This window comes from Muntiacus reevesi, unplaced genomic scaffold (genome assembly GCF_963930625.1).
Source record: "Muntiacus reevesi unplaced genomic scaffold, mMunRee1.1 SCAFFOLD_115, whole genome shotgun sequence".
NCBI classification, from domain to species: Eukaryota; Metazoa; Chordata; class Mammalia; order Artiodactyla; family Cervidae; genus Muntiacus; species Muntiacus reevesi.
In genome coordinates this window covers 92,064-118,246 of record NW_027077863.1, presented here as the reverse complement: position 1 = coordinate 118,246, position 26,183 = coordinate 92,064, and the positions used below count along the sequence as shown (strand labels likewise).

Genomic DNA, 26,183 nt, shown 5'->3' with positions numbered 1-26,183 from the left:
TGCCTATGCTCCCTTCCTCTGACGTATGTCAGTGTGTACTTGTGTGCACACGCAGAGAATCTGCTCCACATTGCCAAAATATCCTGGGGTCTCAGGACCTCTAGTTCCCACGGCAAACTACGTGGCAGGGAGACAGCGCTAGCCTAGGAGATCCTAACTCTCCCTTCATCTCAAGACTCTGCCCCTGCCGAGGCTGATTAGTAGTAACACACACACACACACACACACACACACACACACACACACTAAATAAAACTTCACAGGCTAAAACGTATTGACTGAAAATTTATAGAAGCAATAGATAAGTTTGGTACCTATTATCTGACTCAGTTGACCAAGTAGAAATTATTATTCTTAAATCTTACAAAGACAGAATCTATAGTCATGAAATGATGATTAGGATAAGAAAACTTGACATTTATTTTTTTAAACAACTGATATCAAGTCCAACACTCTAAGGAAATGTAAAGTCAGGATTTTCCAGCCAGGAGTCCTGGGGCTGACAAACGCCCCTCCCCGCCCCCACTGGGCCTGGAGCGAGTGCGCAGGCGCGAGAGGCTGCAGGTGCGAGTGCGCAGGCGCGAGCGGCCACAGGCGAGTGGGCGGAGGCACAGGGACGCCAGAGCTCCCGGACCGCTCCTGAGGGGAGGGAAGGTGGAGACTGGGTCGGTCCCCACTGCGAAAGGCCCCGGACCGGGGAGCAGCGCAGACACGAGTAAGTGCAGCTCTATCCGCAGCCCCTCACCGCGCGCCCCCGCCTGCCCAACGGCCAGCGGCCCCCGACTCCTCCAGCCTCGGGGAGCGCGAGCCTCGCTGGGTCCTCGGGTCCGGGGTCGCCGCCACCGGCCGCAGGGTGAGGACCCCGGGCCGGGGCCCAAGACGGTCGTGGAACTGTGGGCGCCCCGCGCGCTCGCAGCCCTCCCTAACTCGGCGCCCCTCGACCGCGGGGGGCGGCCTCTGGGTCTGTGGGCGCCGCCTGGACCCGGTCGCCGCGGGCTCGCGGGTTCGGGAAGGGGAGGTGCCTCCGAGGAGCCCGAAGTCGGGGCCGCGGGGTGCGCGTCGGGCGCGTTGGGTCCGCGGGTGTGAAGAGGTCTCTGCTCCCGGATGCGCGCCGGTGATGGGGGCGCCCAGCTCGGGATCCTGTTCGCTGGCCGCCAACAGCGGGTGTTCAGGTGGGACTCCGTGCTCTTTGCTAAAGCCTTCTGGAGGATAGGCTACAAAAGGTTATTAACGTTCACTTTCAGCGTTTTCAGGCTTTATTGACGGTCACTGACTCTAAGAGCGCGTCTTGGAGGGCAGTTTGTGACATACTAACATCTAAGCAAAGTTTGAAATAAAACTATTCCCGCCTTTGTATGTTTTGGGGTATGGTGAAGAGTTTTTCTTGATTCCGTTAGGCTTTTCAAGCCTAACGACTTTTGGCGACTTTTGGCGGAGCTGCACTGCTCTTAAATGGTGACAGTATTGTCGCTAAGTCATGTCCCAACTCTTGGGACACCGTGGACTGACTGTAGCCCTTCAGGCTCCTCTGTCCGTGGAATTCTCCAGGCAGGAATACTTGAGTGCGTTGCCATTTGCTTCTCCAGGAGATCTTCCCAACCCAGGAATCGAAGCCGAGTCTCTGGCATTGTAGGCAGATTCTTTAGCAACTGAGCTACTAGGGAAGCTCCTAAGTTAAATGAGCATTTAAAAAATACTTCTTTGAGCAGTTACCATAGACGCTCAAATATTTGAGAATTTTAGTTATAGTAATGGGCGTGGTTTCTTTGGTTTTTTGTTTGGTTTTGGGTCTTTGGTTATTTTTTGTTGTTGGTTGGCTGGTTTTGGGATTTTTGGATTTCTTTGGGTCGGGGTAGAGTTTGCATCAGGAGGAGATGGTATCCAAATCAGGAGAAATGTTTATTTCATGGTGTTCTGGTATGCAGTGTTGCAGTTTAAAGTATCTAATCCTGGTTAAATCTCAGATTGGCTCCAGCAAATGGATATTTTTATTGAGAATAGTTTGGGTTTTGTTCTGTGGGTTTTTTATGTGCTTTTCTTTTTTAGTACAATCTGCTTATTTAGCATGCTTCAAATCATAATAGATTGTAGTTAACACTGGTGGTTGATGCAAGGAACAATGCTTTGTAACACAGAGATGGGTTGTCTTTTTCTACAGAAATTTGTTCTTGAGTCAGTAAATTTCCACGTAAAACTCTCAGGAGTGACTTTTGCTATAGCACTTTGGTCTCTGTAATGAGGAATAAAGCATATCATTTCACTGTTGAAGATAATGGCATATACTATAAAGATAGGCATCGGGTACATAAAAGGAATTCGAGCCTTGAGTTTGGTGAATTAGTGTCCTCAATGAAACGGCTTGTCTCTTCGAAGAGAAGGAGAGCGATAACCACATGGTGATGACCAGGGTTCTTTCCCTACCTTGAACACCAAGAGGAACGGGAGGAGACAGAGTGATTTTCAGAAGAACTGACGTTCATTTATCAACCACGTACCCTCGTTCCTTGCTGTTTCTTAATTCCCAGAGAAATTAAAAAACGTGGTTCCTAACCAGGATATTTGAATGGGAAAGGTCCTTTCAGTTCCCAGGCAGGTAACTGAATCCGTTGTATAAGCGTTCATCTGCCTGTACCTTGGAAGTAACACTGAGAAAATCGTCTTCTCTAATGGATGAAGTGGGCAGAATAGGAGGGTGGTGGAGCTTTTTGGGGCAAGTTTTCCAAAAGTTGGAGCAAAAGTAAATCAGTCTCTTCAAAGGAACAGACTCATTAGATACCAGCATTTGGGCCTTAAGGTCTTTTGCAACATCATGTAGCTTGTTAGTAAAAATACTCCAGACCAGAGAAAAGTCCACGTGGTCAAATGCTTATTGGATGAAAAGTAATGAAAGAAAAAGAACATGCTGAAGATTTTTAATATCTGGTATTTGACCCAGATCAGTTGACTGAGTACAAATAAAGGTCAGTCAAGAAATCTTCCAGAGAGAGAATTTAGTCATTCAGCTGTGATGTGGACAAGAAACCTGCTATTTATTTGTTAAAAATTAATCCCAACTAAAATACTTTGTTAATTAGCAATAAATATGGATAAACTGCAAGTAGTTTACTATGCTGTGTTTTCAAAGCAGGATCAAGGAATTAAAAGTTACTGAAGTTTTCTCTGGAAAGTACTTTCTCAACATTATTTTTCCAATATTGTAATTCTGATTGCAGTGTGTATGAATCTCAGAGTAAAATCTGTTGAGGAATTGATATTCTCTGAGGTCAAATGACTGATTCAGAAGAGCAGGGTTAAATTGGAGGGTAAAAGTGTCAATAACACAAATTGATGTCTGTCATTTTAAATGTACTAGATTGAGGGCCATTTAAGTGGATCGTATAATTAGCATAATTGTGCGTATAATGGTTTATGCTAAATTACCACACAACTCCCCAAATTTCAGCAGCACAGCACTATGGTTCCCACATCACAGCCCTGGGTGGGTATTCACTTTGGGGAGACTGCACTCCTTCAGATGGTCATTCAGGAACCCAGACTCCTCCCATCCTATACTGTCTCCCTTCCCTTAGACCTCATCCCCATCTGCATCCATCAGCAGAAGGGGTCAAGAATATGGAGAAATGCATATGGAAGTTTCTGATGAGCCAGCTCTGGAAGGATCCAGGTCAGTTTCTCTGCTGCTGTTTTGGCCACAGTCCATTTCTGTGGCCACAAGAGAGACTGGGGATTCTTCCAACTGTTCTCCCCAGGAAGGGAGAACAATTAAAGTTGTCAGCAACTTTATGAATGTCAGTCATTCATTTCGATTTAATTCGTTTTCAAATCTTTATTGGCTGTTTGCCATACACCAAGCGCTGTGCAGAGTGTGACCTGAGAATTGGTTGAGCAGCATCTTGATCTTGGAGGAGTTGTGAATCCTCAGGAGAGAAGACAGAGTATGAAGTGCCTGCCATCCTAGGAGAAAGGGATTAAGAGAACCTGCTTTGAAAGTTCAGGGAATGATTCTAGATTTGAAAGCTGCCTGGAAATGATTGATTTGGATTCCACTTTCAGAGATGAACAAGATATGATTGTGAAAGAAGCTGGCATCAGGAGCCGTAGAAACAGGTCCTGCGATACAGGGTATCATAAAGAATATCATGTCGTCATTGTTCAGTTGCTAAGTTGTGTCGGTCTCTTTGCGACTCCATGGAACTAAGAAGAGATATATCATTTTACAGCTAAAGCAGCTGAAGCCTAGAGTAGGAAGGTGACCATCCAGGTCAGGTAAAGGGGTTGAAGATCAGGTTTCAAGCTGAGAAAGAGTCCACGGGGACTCAGTCTGAGCAGTTCAAACACTGAAAGGAGACCACTAATGTTCTGGGAAGGCTGGCATCTGGCCTCAGTGTGGGATTTGAGACAGAGAGTGGGCCCAGGGGGAACTGAGCCTCCGCAGTGGGCAGAGGAGGCCACCCCATCTCCGAAAAGTGCCACTGACCTCAGAGTGGGTGGAATGAGCAGTGAATTCTAGTCCACCTGAGAAAGCAGTCCAATCTGAATAACTCTGAGTTTAGGTTTATCTTACAAACTTCTTAAGAAAGAACTTGGACAAGGCCAAGTCAAGTGCAGCCTCTTGAATTCCACACCCAGTATTCATTGGTGGAAGTGCTTAAACCCTCCAAGTGATTCCAGTATTTTAATTTTACTCTGTATTTAATTCCAACAGTCCTATGATTACTTAATGAGCAAATAACTGGAATCAAAAAGAGTGTGAATATATTTTTAATGTGAGGACAGGTGAAGTGAAGCAGTCTGGAAGAGGGAACCAATAAAAAGGGATCTTGGTAAATAAATAAAGACATCGTTTAGAAATGGAGAGGTATTTGGAAGGAAATTAGTGCCTGACACCATACTCTGCTCTTTGCATGTTTAGGAGCTAGTTTCTGATGTTATTTTCACCACAGATCTCCCTGTGGTGAATTGTATTTGACCTCCACACTGTTTATCTCCTGGACACATTGTGAAATTTTGAGAAGAAGCAGGTATTAGAATTTGTCTTGAGAGCAGCTATAAACATTTCCTGGAACCCCTCTAGGGTAGAAGAAAAAGGAAAGGAAAATGGAAACAAGGGATAAAGACAGCTAATAATGTTGGAGATACCACTGGGATTTGTGGTCTCTTTTTGAAATGGCTTCCCTGGTGGTTGAGACAGGAAAGAATCCACCTGCAATGCAGAAGTCCTGGGTTCGATCCCTGGGTTGGAAAGATCCCCTGGAGAAGGGAACGACTACCCACTCCAATATTCTGGCCTGGAGAATTCCATGGACAGAGGAGCCTGGTGGGCTACAGTCCATGGGGTCACAAAGAGTCGGACACAACGGAGCACTTTCAATTCACTTTTTGAAACTAAATAGAAGAAGTCAGAACGTGACTGTTTCTTGATCATGGTTTGTTTTCATTTTTGTCTTTTTTTTCTTACTCCTTCATCAGTTATTCCAGTTGATAGAACATTATGTCATCTTCAGTTTCAGTGTGAGTGCTTGTCTTGCTTCCATTTGTATTATTCATGCAAACGTTGATTGAACTGATGACCCCAAGTCATCAAGGAAACATTAAATACACTGATGAATACATTTCTTAATTTTAGAAAAAATTAATGAGTGAAGGTTAAAATACTCTTCTTAAATTTGTCATTTAAAAAATTCTCATATGCATACCTCATTGCCTAATACTGCCAGAAAAATGAGGAATTCCTATGTGTTAATGAGCCTGTATATTTTTTTACAGGTATGACTATTACCGAGTGTAACAGCCCAGTTTGCTGGCCACGTCCTGTCTCCAGGAAAGTTGTAGCTGCTGTTGTTTCAGGTAGTCCCTTGGGTACCAGAGGTGAGTTTATGAAGCTATACGACCTTTTACACTTATTTAAAAAAATTGAAGTGTCGTTGATTTACAGTGTTGTATGTCAGCTGTACAGGTAAGTAATTCAGTTGTGTGTGTGTGTGTGTGTGTGTGTGTATTCTTTTCCATTACCGTTTATTACAAGGTATTGAGTAAGTTCTCTGTGCGATACAGTGGGTTCTTATTGTTTATTTTATATATAATATGCCTTGCGTGATTCACGCTGGTCAGACAACGTGATTATGTTCACTTCTGATATAATCTTTTTAGGTACAGCCTTAAAGTCTTTGATAAGATATTTTAAAATAATTTTAGCATGTGTGTGTTCTAATTCCAGTGGTAGTTATTAGAGATATGATTTTGCATGAAGTATTTCTCTTTTTGTCCTTGACCAATTAAAAAAATTGTTTTTTTTTTTTTTTTTCTGATTGGTTTGCTAGATATTTGTGACTACATTAAAAATGTTAACTTTTGTCTCATCTTAAAATACGATCTGAATTAGCAATGAATATTGTGCTATACATAAGCGCTGTGACATAAATATAGTTTCTAACTTCATAAACACATAATCTAGAAGGGAACACAGACACATATGTAACAACTGCATTTGTTTACTGAGTGAAATAGTGAGATGGATAAAGTTCTAGTAAGCCTTGAACAGCCAAATCAGCTTCAGAAATAGATGTGCAGTTATTTTAAAATATTTTAAACATTTTCCAGCTACATGCAGAAAATAGTGTGAAAAAGGTATGGTTTTTACTATAAGCAATTTAGCATTTTGACATTCTGAGCATCCTCATCATGAAATTAAGTCCAGAAGGAGTTTTTTTCCATGTCTCTTGAAATGGTCCTTGTTCGTCCACAACATTTCCCATAATAACAGAGGTGCTTCCAAGGGCAGGAAACGTCAACATTATTAAAGTTTCACAAAGCAAAGTCAATTTTAAGAATATGATGTCCCCAAACTGACAAAGGTCTTGAAAAATAATTTCAAGGGAGGCATAAATTATTTTCTGCTTGTCAAAGGGCAGAAATATTTAGGTTGAGCTAATGAATGGTAGAGTTTTAGAGTGGAGAATATCCTTAAAATATTACATAGATTTATACTGTCAGTAGATGCTACCTACATGAGGTTATTTGTATTTAAACAAATTTTAAAATTAAAACTTCAGTTTCTCAGTTGGATTTGCCATATTTTAAAGATGTTTATTAGCTACATGTGGCTAGTGAATACTGCATTGGATAGTACAGATGCAAAACATTTTCATTATCATAAAAAATTCTATTGAGCAATACTAAATATATACCCAGATATTCATAGAGGAGGCAACCAAATCTCAAGGAAGTAATAAAACTTCCAGAGGTCACACAGCTGTGTTTTTAAAGAAACGCAGAATGATGCAAAGGAAGTAATAACAGAGGCATTAAAGAAACCCAGGAGGTTTCTGGAACAGATAAAGTAGAGTTTAACCGTGCAGGCTTAGTTGTTAGCAGGGTTGAAGCTCATGATCATTAGGACGACCTACCTGATTGAATGTGGACAGTTAAAATTTTATGCAGTGAATTAAAAGCAGAAAAATATTTCAATTTCAATCAAAAGCTGCCAGCTCCATATTTTTAGCCTGTGCTCTGCTTCCAGATTATGTTTATCACTTTAGTATACAGGGCACCACTCAAACCAAACCCGAAGTTTGGTTTGCCTGGCCCCAAGAAATGAAACAATCTTGAGGGGTTATGGCTATATTTGAAAAGGTTGATTTTTCAATGCATCATGCAGACTGGCCCTGTTTTAAAAGGGACTCCTGCCACCACATAGTCGAAATGTGAACTCTTTTCTCACTTGGCAAAAGTCAAAGATAGGCCCTGCCTTTTTATTATTTCATTAAAATCCAAATATTATTTTTCCATTTTCTACCTTGTTTTCATCACAGTGTGATCAACTGTAGTCAAGAAAGGAAAGGTTAGATTTATCAATCGAAGTGTGATAAAGGCCCTCTAAATAATTGAACCCTCAGGAGAAACAATCCTCATGTATTCTTTTTCTGTTGCTTCAATATCTTCATAAAAAGTCATTTCAGTATGTTTGGTCCTGTAGCAGAGATTCTGTGAAGTGCTTATCTTCCTCGGAGGTCCAGAAAGCCTGTGAGTGTGTGGATAAAGGTGGGTCTTAGAGAGAGAGAGGGAGGATGGAGAGAGACTTGATGCTGAGAGAGGACAATGTTCTAAAACCTCCTTGGGTTGAAGGTAGGGGAGCAGAAATACCCATGAGTAATCTAGAGTAAAAGTTAAATAATCAAGGAGATGAATACTCTGAAGGAATATGGTAACTTCCCTCCTAGAAATAAAAGTTACCCTTATTAATTCTCTTCCTTTTGCCCCAGAAAAGCATTAGTTAGGTCTAGAGAGGGGTATTATTGCCAGAAATGGAAAAGGCAGTTTGAAGAGACTAGCCTGGAGCAGAGAGAGCAAGAAAGCTGAGCCAGTAGATGGAAAGCAGACTTCATGGAAGTCTCCAGCTCAAGTTCTGGGAACACCAAGTTCAAGTCCAAAAGGGCCCACATGGGAACTGAGGAAGACTGGCAGAGAGGGCAAAGTTACACTGAAGGTACAGTATTTATTATGGGATTGAACTCCTGAAAGGCCTTCCAGTAGCTTCCGATCTGTTCAAGAATCCTTCATGTCCTGCTGCTTCCCAGTGAGTGGCTCACAGCTTCAAGACCTCTTCTCCAGGCTAAAGAACTATTTGTAATATACCCTGCCTGTATTTTTTACTTTGGCAACCCGGACAAGGAAAGTTGAACAATTTTCAGATTCTAGAGCTTTTGCCCCAGCCCTGGAAATGCTGCAGACAGCCAATCTCAGCTAAAGGGAGCCACTTAGCCCAGGGTCACATCACCCCTTCGTACAATGCCCTTCATCCAATGACAGGTGTAAGAATATAAAAGTTAAGACATCCTCCTGAATTGGGACATCCCCCTGAAGGGGTCATCTCATTTTAAGAACTCTCCCCCAAAGGGTCACCTGAGGTTTCCTGAGGCTGCAACACAACTTTACTTCTACCTTTGCCCAATCTGATGTCCTTTTCTTCCATACGTTGTTGATGCCAAGAGTTGTCCCTAATTAATCTCTTAGACACTAATCACTGTCTCAGGGTTAGCTCTGAACATGGTGGCATTTGTTTATGATTTGGAGTGCATACCTAGACTTTAAAGTGCAGCAGTGCCCAATTGCACAAATATGTCTTTGTATTTCTCTCTCTCATCTCTGTTTTCATTTTCTCGCTGCTAGATTAGTCAGGGGACTCCCAAGTTCTTCATTGTGTCATCCTGGTACCAAGATTCTCCTGGAAATTATAAAGTTATTCACCTTCTACATCAAGTACTTCTTATTTTTTCCCTAGAAACATAAATCATCCTTAAAAGGAATTAGAGTGTCAAATCTTAAATATATTTTAGTTTCTCCACCACTTTATACATTAAATGCTTTTTCCTGGAGACTGCTTCTGACATTGGCGTTCACTGTGCTCTCAAACTGCCTAATTTGGAAGCTACTCCTGTTTCCAAATGCTGCCTTCTGCTGGTCTCCTGAAGTTCTGAAGTCTGCCCTGCCTCCACTATTAGGTATAGTTCAGTAGTTGTCTACCTCAAGGTAATAGGGTATCTTTTGGAAGCTTTATTCTTTTTCCATTTACACAACACACACACACGTATATGATTACATATATTATATAATTCTAATACTTAAGCGTCTGTGTGACCACAGCTTTATCTGCAGCCCACAGGTTTTGCTACAGTATATTTTCATTCAGTTCAGTTCAGATGCTCAGTCATATCTGACTCTTTGCGACCCCATGAACTGCAGCATGCAAGGCCTCCCTGTCCATCACCAACTCCCAGAGTCCACCCCAACCCATATCTGTTGTGTTGGTGATGCCATCCAACTGTCTCATCCTCTGTCGTCCCCTTCTCCTCCTGCCCTCAATCTTTCCCAGCATCAGGGTCTTTTCAAATGAGTCAGTTCTTCACATCAGGTGGCCAAAGTATTGGAGTTTCAGCTTCAACATCAGTCCTTCCAATGAACACCCAGGACTGGTGTCGTTTAGGATGGACTGGTTGGAGCTCCTTGCAGTCCAAGGGACTCTCAAGAGTCCTCTCCAACACCACAGTTCAAAAGCATCAATTCTTTGGTGCTCAACTTTATAGTCCAACTCTCACTTCCATACATGACCACTGGAAAAACCATAACCTTGACTAGACGGACCTTTGTGGCCAAAGTAATGTCTCTACTTTTTAATACGCTGCCTGGGTTGGCCATAACTTTCCTTCCAAGGAGTAAGTGTCTTTTAATTTCATGGCTGCAGTCACCACCTGCAGTGATTTTGGAGCCCAGAAAAAGAAAGTCAGCCACTGTTTCCACTGTTTCCCCATCTATTTGCCATGAAGTGATGGGACCAGATGCCATGATCTTCGTTTTCTGAATGTTGAGCTTTAAGCCAACTTTTTCACTCTCCTCTTTCACTTTTATCCAGAGGCTCTTTAGTTCTTCTTCACTTTCTGCCATAAGGGTGGTGTCATCTGCATATCTGAGGTTATTGATATTTCTCCAGGCCGTCTTGATTCCAGCTTGTGCTTTCTCCAGCCCAGCGTTTCTCATGATGTACACTGCATGTAAGTTAAATGAGCAGGGTGACAATAGACAACCTTGACGTACTCCTTTTCCTAATTCTGGAACCAGTCTGTTGTTCCATGTTCAATTCTAACTGTTGCTTCCTGACCTGCATACAGGTTTCTCAAGAGGCAGGTCAGGTAGTCTGGTATTCCTATCTCCTTCAGAATTTTCCACAGTTTATTGTGATCCACACAGTCAAAGGCTTTGGCATAGTCAATAAAGCAGAAATAGATGCTTTTCTGGACCTCTCTTGCTTTTTCGATGATCCAGCGGATGTTGGCAATTTGATCTCTGGCTCCTCTGCCTTTTCTCAAACCAGCTTGAGCATCTGGAAGTTCACGGATCAGGTATTGCTGAAGCCTGGTTTGGAGAACTTTGAGCATTACTTTACTAGTGTGTGAGATGAGTGCAATTGTGCGGTAGTTTGAGCATTCTTTGGGATTGGAATGAAAACTGACCTTTTCCAGTCCTGTGGCCACTGCTGAGTTTTCCAAATTTGCTGACATATTGAGTGCAGCACTTTTACAGCATCATCTTTCAGGATTTGAAATAGCTCAACTTGAATTCCATCACCTCCACTAGCCTTGTTCGTAGTGATGCTTACTAAGGCCCACCTGATTTCATATTCCAGGATGTCTGGCTCTAGGTCAGTGTTTCATTATCATTCAATTAATGAAATTCTAATTCCTATTATGACTTTATCTTTGACATCCATATTTATCAGAAGTATGTTTTGGTTTTTTTTTTTTTAATTTAATTTGTTTATTCAGCTGCACCTGGTCTTAGTTGTGGCTTTCAGGATCTTCAGTCTTCATTGTAGCATGCAAGGTCGTTTAGTTGTGGCATGAAAACTCTTTGTTTGTGGGAACCAGTTCCCTGACTCGAGATGGAATTCAGGCTCCCTGCATTGGGAGTATGGAGTCTTAGTCACTGGACCACCATGGAAATCCAGAAGTGTGTTTTTAATGTCCAAATATTTGATAAAATATTGGTTATACATTTTAAAATTTCTTGATTATTCTGAGTCTTGTTTTATACCCAGCATTCAGTCAACTTAAAAATGTGCCATGTACACCTCAAAATTTGTATGTAAATGTGCATTTCATTCTTGTTAATGCAGTGTTTTATGCAAATGTAGGCCAAAGAGTTTTTCAATTAATTTATTTTAATTGGATATAGTTACATTAAGGATATTGTGATGGTTTTTGCCATAGGTCAACATGAAATGGCCACAGGTATACATGTGTCCCCCCCAATTCTGAACCTCCTCTCCCATTTCCCACCCCACTGTATTCCTCTGGGTTTTCTCAGAGCACCGACTTTAGGTGCCCTGGTTCATGCATCAAATTTGCACAGGTCATCTATTTTACATATGGTAATGTACATGTTTCAATGCTCTTCTCTCAAATCATCCCACTCTCATCTTTTCCCCCTGAGTCCAAAAGTCTGTTCTTTACATCTGTGTCATCTTTGCTGCCATGCATGTAGGATTGTTGGTACCATCTTTCTAAGTTCTCTCTATATGCATTAATATAGAGTATTTGTCTTTCTATTTCTGGCTTACTTCACTCTGTATAATAGGCTCCAGGTTCATCCACCTCATTAGAACTGACTCAGATGCATTCCTTTTTATAGCTGAGTAATATTTCATTGTGTGCATATAGCACAACTTTCCTATCCATTCATCTGCTGGTGGACATCTAGGTTGCTTCCTTGTCTAGCTTTGTAAATAGTGCTGCAGTGAATGTTGGGGTACATATGTCTCTTTCAATTCTGGTTTCCTCGGGGTGTATAGGCCAAAGACTTTAACAATGGTATTCAGATCTTCTGTAGTTTACTGATTTGTTGTTGTTCTGAATTATTGATCTAGGTAATTTAGATTTTATTTCTAGTTAGTTTTCAGAATTTCCCTTCATATATTGCCTCGAAGTTTAGTTTTATGACATGTTCCTTGTAAAGTAATGGTTGGTTTTATTATCCTGTCTTATCTCCAGTGATACTTTTTGCTTTCAAATCTCCCATTATTTTTTTTTCAGTTTTGCTTATTGTTTTTATGACATAAGTTTTGCATCCTTTAACTTGCAGTCTGACTATGGTGTCTTGTAAGGGGCATAGAATTAAGATTTTTGTTTGTTTCAAAAAATCTCTGCCCTTTAATGTGACTATTTACAGTTAACGTATCTTATTATAGACCTTTTACTCCTTGTTTTCTGCTTGTCCTTCCTTTTTATGTTCCTCTGGCTCTTCCTTTTAAATTCATCAAACTCCATTTTCCCTTTATTAGCTCACAATGCTTATATAGGTAGCAGTTACACATGCACCGTGACTTATTAGCTCCTTTACTGCTTCTCAAGCAGTGCTGAGACCTTAAATTTATTTTATTACTTTTTCCTCTTCCTCTTGTTTTAATGCATTCTAATTTTTATATATTTCATTATTACTCTTATGTGCAGTTAGATTTTATTCAGATTTATTCACTTACGCTTCCTTTCTGTTCTATTTAATTCCTTTGTCAAGTCCTTATTTTCCTCTATGATAATTTTCCTTCTGCCTGCGGGTCTCCCTTTCAGTTGGTTCTGATGAGAACATATTCTCTAAATTTTGTTTGTTTGCAGATTTCCTTATTTCATCTTCCAAACAACATTTTCTCTGCCTCTAGAATTCTCAGTGAGCAGTTATTTTCTTTAGCACTTTCCATTATTTTCTAGTATTAATCATTTTTGTTGAGAAGTAAGCAGTAATCTTAATCTCATGCGTTGTTGAAAGGTCAACTGTTGTTTTTCCTCTGGTTACTTCTAAGGTGTTCTGTTTTTCTTTGCTATTTGTAAATTGTACTCTGGTGGTGTTAGATATGGTTTCTTTATATTTACTCTTGTTGCGTTTTTTAGTGCTTGTTGAATTTATGGCTTGATATATTCTTTTTAGTTTTTGAGAACTCTCAGCTATTATTTCTAAATATTGTTCTCGCCCGAATCTCTCTCTTCTTTTCCCTTTGGACTCCAATGTAAACATATGATGAAAATGTTTACTGTGGCCCATATGTTTCAAATGCTCTTTTCTGTACTTTTTTATCCTTTTTGTTTTCCACGTTTAGTCTTCCTATTTTTACTGCTACTCTGTCTTCCAGTTCATTTATCTTTCTTCACCTGTGTTCGGCCCACTACTGAGTTTAATTTTGAATTCTGTCAGTTCAACTTTAATCAGTTTCTAGTTGTCTAGTTAAATTCTCTACCTTGTCATCTATTTTCCTGAACTTGGTAATATTTATCAAAATATATTTGAACTTTAATATCTAGGTCATCCATGATTCTGATTCTGTTTTTTATTCTAATTCTCCTTTTCTTGGGAGTCTTGGTGGTTCTTTGATGAACACCAGACTTGGGATATGACAAGTTGTAGAGAATCATAATGACATTCCAGTTGACCTTTGAACAACCTGGATTTAGATTGCACAGATCCACTTATATATGGATTTTTTCCCAACAACTGCAGCACTGCATGATCCGTGGTTGGTTGAATCCTCAGATGCAGAACCATAGATAGGAAGGGCCGCCTATCAAGTGATATGTGAATTTTTGACTGCATAGGGAGTCGGTGTCTCTAAGTCTTGTATTGTTGAACGGTCAACTGTCCTTTTTTCAAGAGAGAATTTCCTATTCCCAGGTAAGGAGCAGAAGGAAAGATCAGCTTATTGATCTTCAGTCATTGCACAAGCTTCATACTCATTTTCCTTCTTTATAGATGTTTCCATCAAGGTAGCTGTTTCATCAACCTTCCTAACACACATTCACGTGGACACAGATACATATAGAAACCTCCAGTGTCCTAATTCATATCATTAGCTTTCCACCGGGCCACTATTCTTTGGTGGGTTCTGAACCTCAGTTTTATCTCCTCAGCATTACAAGACTCCTGAGTCTTTGTTTTGACTTCAGTTAGCTTTTGTTTGACTTCTTAACATCTTGCCTTGTCTACCTACGTGGAAAATGTGATAACGTCAAGGGACCACTGTTGCTGAATTGAGCTCGAGTCTCTGAATCTTTCCCATCTCTGGGATTTTGATCCTTAAAATTCTAGCTGCCTTGTTATTTCTAAAGTCCAACCCTGCTCTCTCCTCAGTCCTCCAATATTGTCCTAAGATCTACTGGCTTTTCTGCCTCTTAGGAGCCATATTTGGTTTCTCATGCTTTTGATTTTCATCAATAGTTTCTAAATGACTGGATTAGATAAAGCATGTGCAGAATACTGTTCTTACTTCTATGAGTTTCTTTTCTATTTTATTTTTCTATGTCATGGCTACCTCATTAGCTTTATAATGCTCACAGTCAAATGTTGCTTATGATTTATCTGACCTTTCTAGTATGGTTTCCTAAGGTAAACTGATATAGTTGGAAGCAGAAGTCCTTACCTACTATTGAAAAATTCTGTTTTAGCTTTCTATGAATTCTTTGATTTATTTTATTTTGTCCCATCTTCCATCACTTTTTCCTACCAGAAATTCCGATTCTCACAGTTAATTTTAAAATTAAAAATTATAATTAAGCTACTATGTTAATAGTCAAGGGATTAATTTTGCTTTGAAGAAGAACACAGATTGATGAATGGAATATGGAGAATTTCTTAAGACCTTTGTCATTTCTAAGCATGGGAATCAGCCATCTGCACCGTGATAAATTAGTCAGATATGTAAGGAAGCACTCATTATAAAATCAGCATTACTCAGTAACAATCTCAAAAGTTGCTTCACTTTCCTACTCATGTTACCAATTTCCACATGTTCAATAGGAGCTTAGAATCATGAGATAGGCCATTTTCCATGTCCTATCTTAGTAACTATAATTATTGGGAAAACAAAACTATAAATAAGGATTTGCTATGAATATATTCAAACCTTTTGTTCCTAAACATCTTCTAGAAGAAGACTGAAAAGTTTGACATAGAAACACCTCTTGATAAGTAAGAAACAGTAAAATTTCTCATAATAGTTCTTTTCTGATCCCATTATGTGATTCTCAGGTTCACACAAAATTATTTTTATATGAACTTCACAAATCTTATTTTTACTATTAAATCAGTGGCCCCACTCTTTTGAAACATGGGGCAAAATAGTTGAAATTGGAACAATTTTCCAAAACCCAGGGCATATGACATATGTACCTATAGAACGCAATATTTCTGTCTGGTTCTGCAGTAGAATTTTTCATACCTGCCAGTCTAAGTTGACTATTGTTTTTACAGTGCGTTAGTAGAAATCAAATGGTAAATTCAGTCAAACAGTCATTTCATACATCAAAAAGAAAAATCAGTCAACACAACTGTCTGACTGAAATAAAGGAAGAAAACAATTCAAGGCAAACAGTTGTCCTAGGAGACTTGTATAAATGCAGTAGCGGTGTCATGTGCAGAATTAACCTTTCCCCACCTTTAACTGGAGAACATTCTGCCAGCCAATTCAGTCAGCTCAGATAAGCCTGAATTTTAATATTCCAGTCTCATCACTCTCAGTTGATGGTGACTGCGCTTCCTTCTCCTTCCCCTGTCACTCAGTGGAGAACGTCAGAGCAGGAGGACAGTGATATCGGCATACTGTAATGGCCTGCCCTGGACTCTACAGCTTCAAAGTTCTTAAGCTGACTCAGTGATCTTACAGAGTCTGGTGCAGAAGGAATATGTGAATTAAATTACAGACCGTTGACTGCCTTCTAGCACTAACATCCCTTATTTCTGGTTCTAATATATCACTAAATACTCAAGAAGAAATTTTTGAGTGTTTAGCAGAAATATGGCTCCAAAGCAGACACATTGAAAAGAAACATTGTCATCTATGATTGGTTTTAAAGTTGACTTGTCTTTTACTCATAAACAGATTTAGTGTGAATTCAGTTTTGCTAAACGTTAGAGAATCTTTTGGAGGGACGTGCCAACTCTTTTGAGTTTTTTTGCACTCTGACTTTTAAAGCAAGGTTATTTTTCAAAAAGTTTAAGGGTTACTTGAATACTATAAAGATTATTTGTATTTTTGAGTTGCCAGTTCTCTAGAACAAATTTGTGTGCTTGAAGTTCTTAACTGTAGTACCTAGATGGCACGTGGAAAGCAAGCAAAAGAGATGACTTTTCTGCTTTGAGAGACCTCTGCCTATCTTTGTAAGTAACAGGACTCATTCCTCATGAAACAATGTTCAGAAAGGAAGGAAAGGTAGTTTTCTTAGTTGAAGCTTATGATACTGAAGAGGACTCTAAGAATAGCTTCATAAAGAGGATCTGCGTAAAACAGAAGTAACCCTAGGAAACATGTATTTTCTGATGGACTCTTATCTTTGTGATGGTGAAAAGAGGATATGGCAAGGAAGTGACACTAATACTGGCGTGTTACATCAAGCTGTCTCCTGGGATGCAGGGGTAAGCACGTGGGACAATAAAAGCACTTGAGAAAGAGTCAGCTGTCAGCCATCCATCACCTAGTTTGTGAGCATACTTGTGCCTCTCCTCCTCCTTTCCTTTTGACCATTTTACTTTTCTCAGCATATTTAAAAGAAGGCAAGGTGAAAAGAGTGGGTTAACTGTCAGATCAGTCTCATTTTCTGTTTTATAGTACCTCTCACAGTTTGAGAACAGATAGAGAGCTTTGGAATAATGGGAAAAAAAGAGTCTCTTGGATCAGTAATAGACTCTCATGATATTTGGCCAATCTTGTGCTCATTTAGGACGCTAAATAGCAGTTGAATGTACCAACTTCTAATTCAGTAACTAATTAAGTGCTCCTTTAGATAATATACCTGGGTAAGGGGAAAAAAACCCTATTTTTCTTTACCTTGTCATAGCATTAATGGATGTTGGGGGGAGTCTGTGTTTATCTGTCTATCCATCTAGATATAGATACATATTTTGGATTTGCTAGATTTATTATTCCTGTACCTGTTTCCCCTCAGATGTATTCCCTCTCCCTTTCTTGCTCTGCTGACCCCTAGAAGCTACATACTGTTCACATGATTAGATTTAATGAGAATCCTTGATATGTAGTTGAGGAGCAGGAGGAAGGGAGAAACCAGAGTCTTTTTCTCTATCTTGATCTTGCTGGCATCTCTGGCAGGAATGTCTTCAACTCTTTGACTCCAGGTCCTAAAAAGCCTGTCAGCCAGGTGACCATAGATGCTGTCTTGACTCTTGGTGATATCACCTGTTTCCTTTGACCTCCAGCCTAAGAGAATAGTAGTCTTCTGTTGGTGATAATCTGTGGATTGCACACATCCCTTATTTGGTCTCATGGCTCTTCCATGACTGGTATAACCAATTCTCTGTACTTAATTCCCTTTAATCTTGCTTGTAAAATGGTTTTCTTTCCTTGGCTAGCCCCTGGGATACAATGGATAGGGCAGTTTTTCTCATGACTAACTCACTAATCAGTGAGGATCAACCAATTCCCAGTAACATTAATATCCTAATTTTACTAACTCATTAGCTGCATTTGACTAACTGTAATATCTGAGCCATCCTTAGAGTATCTTTAAGGTAGCATGATTTGGGGGGTCTTGAGAAAGGTTGTAGGACCTTTCTACCAACTTCATCAATTCTCCTTCCAATGTCACATGTATAATCATTTCTTAGTCTCACAAAATCTGAGGGATAGAGGGGGAATTATAACTCTGCAACATAGTTTCTGGAATCAGATGCAAACATTTAAAACATTAATCACACCTGTTTTTTCTAAGACAATATGAATATTTCAAATATTTGGCCTATATGAAACTTAGTAATAAATGCAATTTATAATCAGTGTCCCTATGAGATATGCCTACTGCCACATTTAATTTTTACTAACAAGGCATTTCCCCATGCAATAACAAACATGAATCATTACACAATCGTAGGGGTACAAGTAATATCAGATTTTTCATATAAATACCATTTATTTTGGATCCAGACACAAACCACCTAGTTGGGCAAATGTACAGTGTCATCTAATAGTGGGAAACCCTTCCATTATTTTGTAGACGAGATCGGAGGCTTCTTCTATACCAGAAAAAGTGAAGAGAGACTTGGTCCTCATTTGCAAAGGTCATGCCTGCCAATACTTTTTGATCAGACCAGGAATGATCCCTTTGAAGGTGGAGGGGATTCCAGAATATCATGATTTAGAATCCACTCCATAGACACAGCACGTTTAGAAATCCTTCCATACATGGGTGCCATGTTCAATTTGTAACCACTGTCCTCTGCTTCATCCTCAGTGACCTCACAATAGCTAGGGTCAGATCATCCTTGTTAGACCTTGGCACTCACTCTGTCAGCCAAGTGATATGCCAGCTTCGTAATGGACTCACTGTGAAACTGAAGCCACAGTGTAGTGTTTGCCAATTTCTGTAGTGGGACTGCTCCCATGGTGGTCAGTTTCATGTTACCAACATGATGTCAGTGAAGGCAGAGTTGGGAACAGATTTTTTTTATTATTTCCACCATACAAATTTAAGACATGTAAATAACCTCAAGAAAGAGCACAGATTATAATAAAATGCAGTATAATAATTAGGAAGTGATGAGTTTTGAATATCCGTTAGTATTGTTGTTAATAAAATTAGTTTCACAGTAAGTTTATATCATTTAAATTTTAATGATGACTGTATTTGACAACACAAAATTCCTGAAAAAGATAAGCAAGAGAATATGAGCTCTCTGTAGTACACTACCATTTGTCTTTCTCTCCTTAGATTCTCTTGGAGCCTGCCAGGCTCCTCCCGCCATGGAATTCCCCAGGCAGCAACACTGGAGTGGGTTGCCGTTCCCTTCCCCAGGGGGTCTTCTGGACCCAGGGATGGAGCGCAGTCTCTTGCACTGCAGGCAGATGCTTTACCCTCTGAGCTACCAGGGAAGACCTGGAGTGTCCCCAGTCTCCACACAGAAAGAGCCGTTGTAAGAACTGACAGCGTCGTGGTCCATGGTCCTGGGTCTGATTTCTTTAAAGAGGTGTGAAGAGGATCCTGTCTACTATGCACCTTGTCACATGGAGAGTTAAGAACTAGAACTGTGGGGCTGACTGTGCTTCTGGAGAGAAGGGAGTTAGGGTTGGAGACTGTAGGGAAGCTCATTTTTATATGTTTTTGTGAGTACAGAGCAGTAAAACACAAAATGAAAATGGATTTATCAGTAGACTATTTCACTACGTAAAATTATGACTCAGTCACCCTACTATGAACAATGTTCCTGCTGCCCCCACTGTTTTAGGATGTCACAGAGGGCTCCCTTAGAGTGCTCCCTGACTAATGTAGATGCCAGGCACCGTAGGGGGCTCCCCAGCTGGCACTAGTGGTAAAGAACCCGCCTGTCAGAGCAGGAGACATAAGATGGACAGGTTTGATCCCTGGGTCAGGAAGCTCCCCTAAGGAGGAAATGGCAACCCACAAGAATGATAGTATCAAGAGTTAAGGGTGTAAGGAAGTGACTTAAGAGTCAAGAGGTGAACCCTTATGAATGAGATGAGTTTTCTTATAAAAGAGGCCCCACAGAGATCCCTTGTTTTTCCTGCTATGTGAGGATGCAATAAGAAGTCTACAACCCAGAAAAAGTCAGCAGCCAACCATGTTATCACTCCGATCTTTTGATGTACAACTTTCAGAACTCTGAGAAAGTTCTGTTATTTATAAGTTGTCCAATTTATAGTATTTTGTTACAGCAGCCCAAGTGGATTAAGACACCAAGTATTTGCTAAGAGTGTTTTTGGATGAGATTAAAATTTAAATCGGCATATCGAGTAAATCAGATTGCCCCCCCCCCCTAATGTGAGTGGGCCTCATTTAATCATCTGAATGCCTAAATAGAACAGAAAAGCTGACCTTCCCCTGTGAAGAGGGAATTCTGCCAACTTGTGTCCTTTGAACTGGGACACTGACTTTGCTCCTGCCTTTAGACTCAAACTAAAACATTAGCTCTTCCTGATCTCAAGCCTGCTAGTTTTTAGAATGGAACATCATCATTGGCTTTCCTGATTCTCAGAATTGTGGACTTAGGCTTGAGTCTTCAGCTCTGACTTACCACCCTGCAAATACTGAGACTTCTGCATCTCTCTAATCATGGGAGCTAATTCCCTGTAATGAATGTGTTTGTGTATAAATATATACATATATTGTTATAAACACACATATATACATATTTATGCCCTATTGGTCCCATTTCTCTCGAGAACTCTAATGCATTGCCTGATATTCTTAATTTTGACTCTGTTGACCTCAGCACTCTATTATGGAACATGGTATAATTTTTATTTAGCAGTAATTACCTTATTGAATACATTTTTGAAGTAGGAGGAAAGATATTTTCTTTTTTGCAGCAATACAGATTTTTCTTTTTTGCTATAGATGTAGATCCCAATGATTATTTCAATTAGCTGATTTAGTATTGATGAAAATGATGGAGAATATTTTTAAACCAAATTCCAATTACATAATCATAAACCTTCACACTTAATTAATCATAGTTTACATGTTTGGAAAATTGAATCACTCTTAAGGAGCCTAAGTAGTTATTTATGTATACTATAGAAAATTACAGAGGCAGGAAATTTGTTGATACTCCTTTTAAGGTTCTTTTGAATTTCCAAAATATTTTATAAGGTTTAGGTTACTTTGAAGTAGGATTCGCATTTATAAAGAAGTAATCAAAGTTGAAAGAAGGAGCACAAAACTAAAAGTCAAGTCTCTTAGAAACTAACCTTGACTCTGACAATGATTAGCTTTTAACTAGTTCACAGCAGTGGATCTCACTTTCATTATGTATGAGTACTGGTAATAATCAGATAATATGTATGCTCTTAGTATTATTTCATCTATAGGCAACAGTGTGAGATAAGTTTCTTTGTTCTGACTCATCTAAACTCATCTTACTGACTTGGGTTTTTCTCATCCTACTTCTATGACCACAGAATGACTCCCTCCTCTGGCCAGACTGCACTAGGGAAAAACAAATCTGATATTCATCTGTCATGAGTTTAAATAATTTAAAAGGGATTCAAGTGTGATTGACTCTGTGTTGCTGCATTTGTTTTGCATTTTAACAAGACCGACATTTTTAGCTAAATGAATGAAACTCAAAAGTGGAATTTCAGATGACAGTATAGTTTGGGACAGAAGTTTTCTTAGCCATTTGAAGAGCTTTCAGGGTGATTGTTTATTTGGCTTACCTATAATATTGAGAGAAGAATGTACAAGTCAGGATTGGCCAAGAGATAGAGGAACTGCTGCCAACCATACTTCATTAATTTTTAATCAAGTATTATGTACTAGGCATTGTGCCGGTTCATAGGTATGTAGGGTTAGCGAAGATGGTGCATAGAACTTATTAACTACTTGTGCTTACTTGTGACCATGAAATCTACAAACTTAGAGAAATATTGAAGACCCCAGGCCCACAATGCCCTACATCGCATAACAGTCATCTATTCTTACTTGATAGAGTTTGAAACACTGTTAAAAGCTGGAGGAAAGATTAGAACAATTCTTCATATCTTACTTCAGCCCTGAAATAACCTCCACATTTTCTCCTGTATCTATCTTTCTTTCTTTTTTTTTTTTTTTTGTCCTGTTTTGCTTTAAGGAAGAAAGGGCACTTAAAACAGTAAACAGGGTGATTGAGATAGAGACAAGTAAAAAAATAGTATCAATGCATTTTGATAATTGATCCCTCAAATTGTACAAATAGTATGAGATAATTGTATAATTAAATTGTAAAATTGTATAAACGTGTATGAGATTAAGTTTAATTGAAAAGAGTGTTACTGAAAATGATTAAATACCAGTTAGCAATATTTATCTGCTACTATTCAAAGTCACAAGCTGGACACTAATAGTAATGCTCAAATTTATAATCAACAGTAAGTAATAAATAGACTAGCAAAAATTCTTTTATAGGACTTCTATAGCCTCTTAAATTAATTCACCAAAACTCAAATACTGTCCTTGATAGCATTGGAGATGAAAGCTTTACTTTTTAATGGGAAATCTGCATCTCATTGTAAAAATGGAACACTTCATTCCTGGTCTATACATATTTTCAGAAACAGTAGTTTTTGGATTGCCAAATACTTCACATAAAGACAGTCTTGAAAATTCATTTCAGGCATAAGACACCTATATATATAGAAAGAGGACTATTAAAATGAAATAACCACTTCCTGGGACCAAAAGGTTATAATGATGAAAACTCTTCAAAGTGATACCTTTTGCCTTATGTTTTGCAATCCTAAGCCTGCAAGTACAAAAAAAAGATTGAAGAGTGAGAAATAGATACAGTTTATGATGATTATTGATATAATTGCAGTTCCTGGTACTACTTGGGTCAACTATCAAGGAGCAGGGAGAATTTCGGCAGTAAAACAGTCTTATCAGATTTATCAAATTTTTTCTTAAACTTGATCATTAGTGTCTCCTACATGCAACCATTATTACATTTTTCCTTTTGACATTTTCCTGCTTTGCTAAGAAAGAAAATATATATTAGACTGGTAATATAGAGCCTCAAGTTTTGGTTCCAAGTTTGTGATTTGGAATAAGTCCTGTATCTTATATAAGCCTTCTATTGTAAAAGTAAAACTTCCATTTCCAAAGTTTTAGAGAACAATATTTACAGTGGGTTTAAGTTTATGAAGATTTTTTAAAAGTCCTATATAAGAATTCCCTCTAGATTTGATTATATTGACATTTGATTATAAATTTAGAAGGTGGATCATGACCCCAGTTACCAGTGCTGGGTACTTTCTACAACACCAAGATATCTCTCACCTTGAAGATCAAAAAAGTAAAGTGTGTTCAATTCAGATTGATCTGATCTGACACCTTGGTGTTGAGACTCAGGCTAACTAACATTTGTTAATGAATGTAAGCTGTCTCTCAGAAATGTGAGTAGATCCGTTGGTATTTAGATTGAGTTTAAAGTCAACCAGTTGGAATATATATTTCACAAAGTTACATGCGTTTGTAGATCAAATGATCCTGGGATTTCTGTGACTTTGTTGTGAAATGCCTAACTGATAGAGCCTCAGAAATTACCTGTAGTTTGTGTAGGAGAACATAAGGACAATGTGGCAGATGTGGCTAATGGACTGATAATGAAAAGTCATACTTTCCTGAGCTTGTTTGCAGAGAGATGGGGCCCTGTGGCTGCTTCCCCCTAAAATGAATGTAAATGAGAGCAACACACACATCTTCAGGGCCAAAGCAGTTAAGGACAGATGCACCTTTCCTAAGGTCTCTTTTCTCCAAATACACAGTGAGAGGATCCCAAAGACTGAGCCGAGGACAGGATTTCTGAAGGCCGTTAAATGAGGAAACCCCACCTGGCCATTCAAGTGTCAGAAATAACATCTGTTGTGTGAAGGCACTAAACTGTGGAGAGTTGCTGGCCGTACTGAATTATTACCAGACCTTCCTAATACAGAATTTGATTTTTTTTCTTTTCTTTTTTTTTTTTTTTTTTTTTTGCTAGTGATAGCACTAACTCAAAGATATTTAAGGGCTGAGGAAGAATGATACCATCAGTTTGTTTGCAGTCTCTCAGTTTATATGGTTTACGTTTATGTTTTTGTCCTGTTTATGCTGTTTGTCCCTACTGGGGAGTTGAGGGGCACAAATCCATAAAAACTTTACTGGAGAAACCGAGGGTTTAGGGGACTTCCTTAGAACACATTGCCAGTGAGTGTCACAGTGCAGTGGAGATTTGTAACTCAGGCAAATGGATCCAAAGCCCACACTTTTCCAAAGTTCTTCAGCCTGAAAAAGCCTACAAGTTAGTTAATCCAAGAGATCCATGGTGGTACAGATGCAGTCTTAAGGTCCAACTATGTCCTTCCTTTGCAAGTTTTATTGAGGTGTATTCTATGTAGAGGAAAGTACAAATATCATGAATGTTTCATTTCAAAGACTGTGACAAATAAAGCACAACTGTGCACCCATCATGCAGATGAAGGCGGAGCCCTCCATACCCCCTGCACTAGTTCCTTTCAGCAGCTCCTCGCCTCCTTTAACCTAGAGACTAGTTTGACTGCATTGCATTTTATATAAATTTGGTAATATAGTGTGTATTCTTTGGTGTCTGGCTCTTGTTTTTTTGTTTTTTTTTTTTGGCTGATTAGCGTATTTAAGAAAGCCTCACTGTTGGGTGAAGTGAAGATGATTCTTTTTCATTGCTTGTGTTTTCTTCTTGTTTGTGTAAATCACAATCTGTTAATCCATCCTTCTACTCACGGGCACTTGGGTAGTCTTCACTTTGGGTTTATTGGAAATAATCATACTCAGTGAGTCCCACATTTTCCCAAGGGAGCACACAAGTGACAGGACCAGAGGGCGCAGTGTCTCCTGCTTGCCGCCTCCCCTGCGTCCCAGCCCTTCACGTTTCGCTGGTCGGACTCTTAAAGGAAAGGGAACTAGAGGACCCTTGGCATCCACCTTCTATCTGATTTTACACTGTGTGTTTTGGTATTTTTACTCCTTGGATACTCTGTATAGGTTTACCTTTTTGAGTATGCTGAATGTAGGAAGTCTAATTTTAATTTATTCTTTATATACAATATTAAAACAATTAATAAACATTTCAAAGTTGAAAATATCAATTTAGTATACAGAAAAGATCATTGGACTTTGAATTCTGGAAAAGTAGATTTAATTTCTATCTCAGGGACTTTGTTTCAAAAAAACCATCTTCAAGACTAAAATTTGCAATCTGCGTGATGGAGCTATATTCCTGCTGCAGAAACTTTTAATTGTGCAGATGTTACATTTGTGAATGCCTTTGGTAATCCTAAGGGCAGTACACAAATATTGGTCATTATTAGGGATAAACTTGCAAAGAAAGTGGGTGCTAAGTCTGAGTGTTCATAATAGCTGAAACAAATCTAAGGTCGAATTTGTTGAGATTTTCTTCATTTAATTTTCTTTTCTGTGTGTGTGTGTGTGTGTGTGTGTGTGTGTGTGTGTATGAATGTATGAATGTACTTTTAGGTCTACTTTTATTTAGTTAGACAAGAGAGTGAAAGAAAAAGAGAGAAGGGAACGCTATCCAGGAAAAATGAAGCTTAAAATTCTTGCCACAAACTAGACAGGCTCCCCACAGAGTGAGGTGTTACGGTTATGGACATCCGTTGCCCCCTCTCTTGGGACTCATAAACTGGCTAGATGTCCTCCAATTTCTACCCCAGACATAAAACAGCTCGGGTGCATTGTCAGCAGTGATTACACCCTCCCCAAGGGACCTGAAGTTTCAAGCACCCACTCCTAATCTCCCTGCTACAACAGAAGTCCCCTGCAATCAGACAAATTTGTAGGTCAATGAGTTGAAAATTGGTTGTCTTTAACTTTCTGATTTTTAAATACATTTTGTACAAATTGGTTCCAAGGAAAAATACGATGGGATGGTGAAAAATAAGAGCTGCCACCTTGCATTAATATTCACAATATTGTCGTCTACTTACTTTTGGTTTCTGGATTAATGTAGCTCTGACTTGGCTCCTGTCTCTGTCAGTAATAAAAAGATAATAAAATGGGTAAATGGAAACCAGAGAATTTGCAAGCTGTATGATAAGTGTGGTTTTTCATGTTTAAAAAAAAATGTTCATCTGGGAACAAACTAACTTAAAGATTTTAAAAGCCAATTTC

General features: G+C 39.2%; 1 protein-coding gene across 1 annotated transcript in view; it reads left to right on the top strand.

Moving 5' to 3' along the window:
- Positions 1-573: 573 nt before the first annotated feature.
- The window catches only part of LOC136155196 (exocyst complex component 1-like), a 94,552-nt gene continuing 68,942 nt past the window's right edge, over positions 574-26,183 (top strand). The window contains 2 exon segments of the mRNA XM_065917059.1: positions 574-715; positions 5,767-5,868. The gene's annotated coding sequence lies outside the window, so the exon portion shown is untranslated.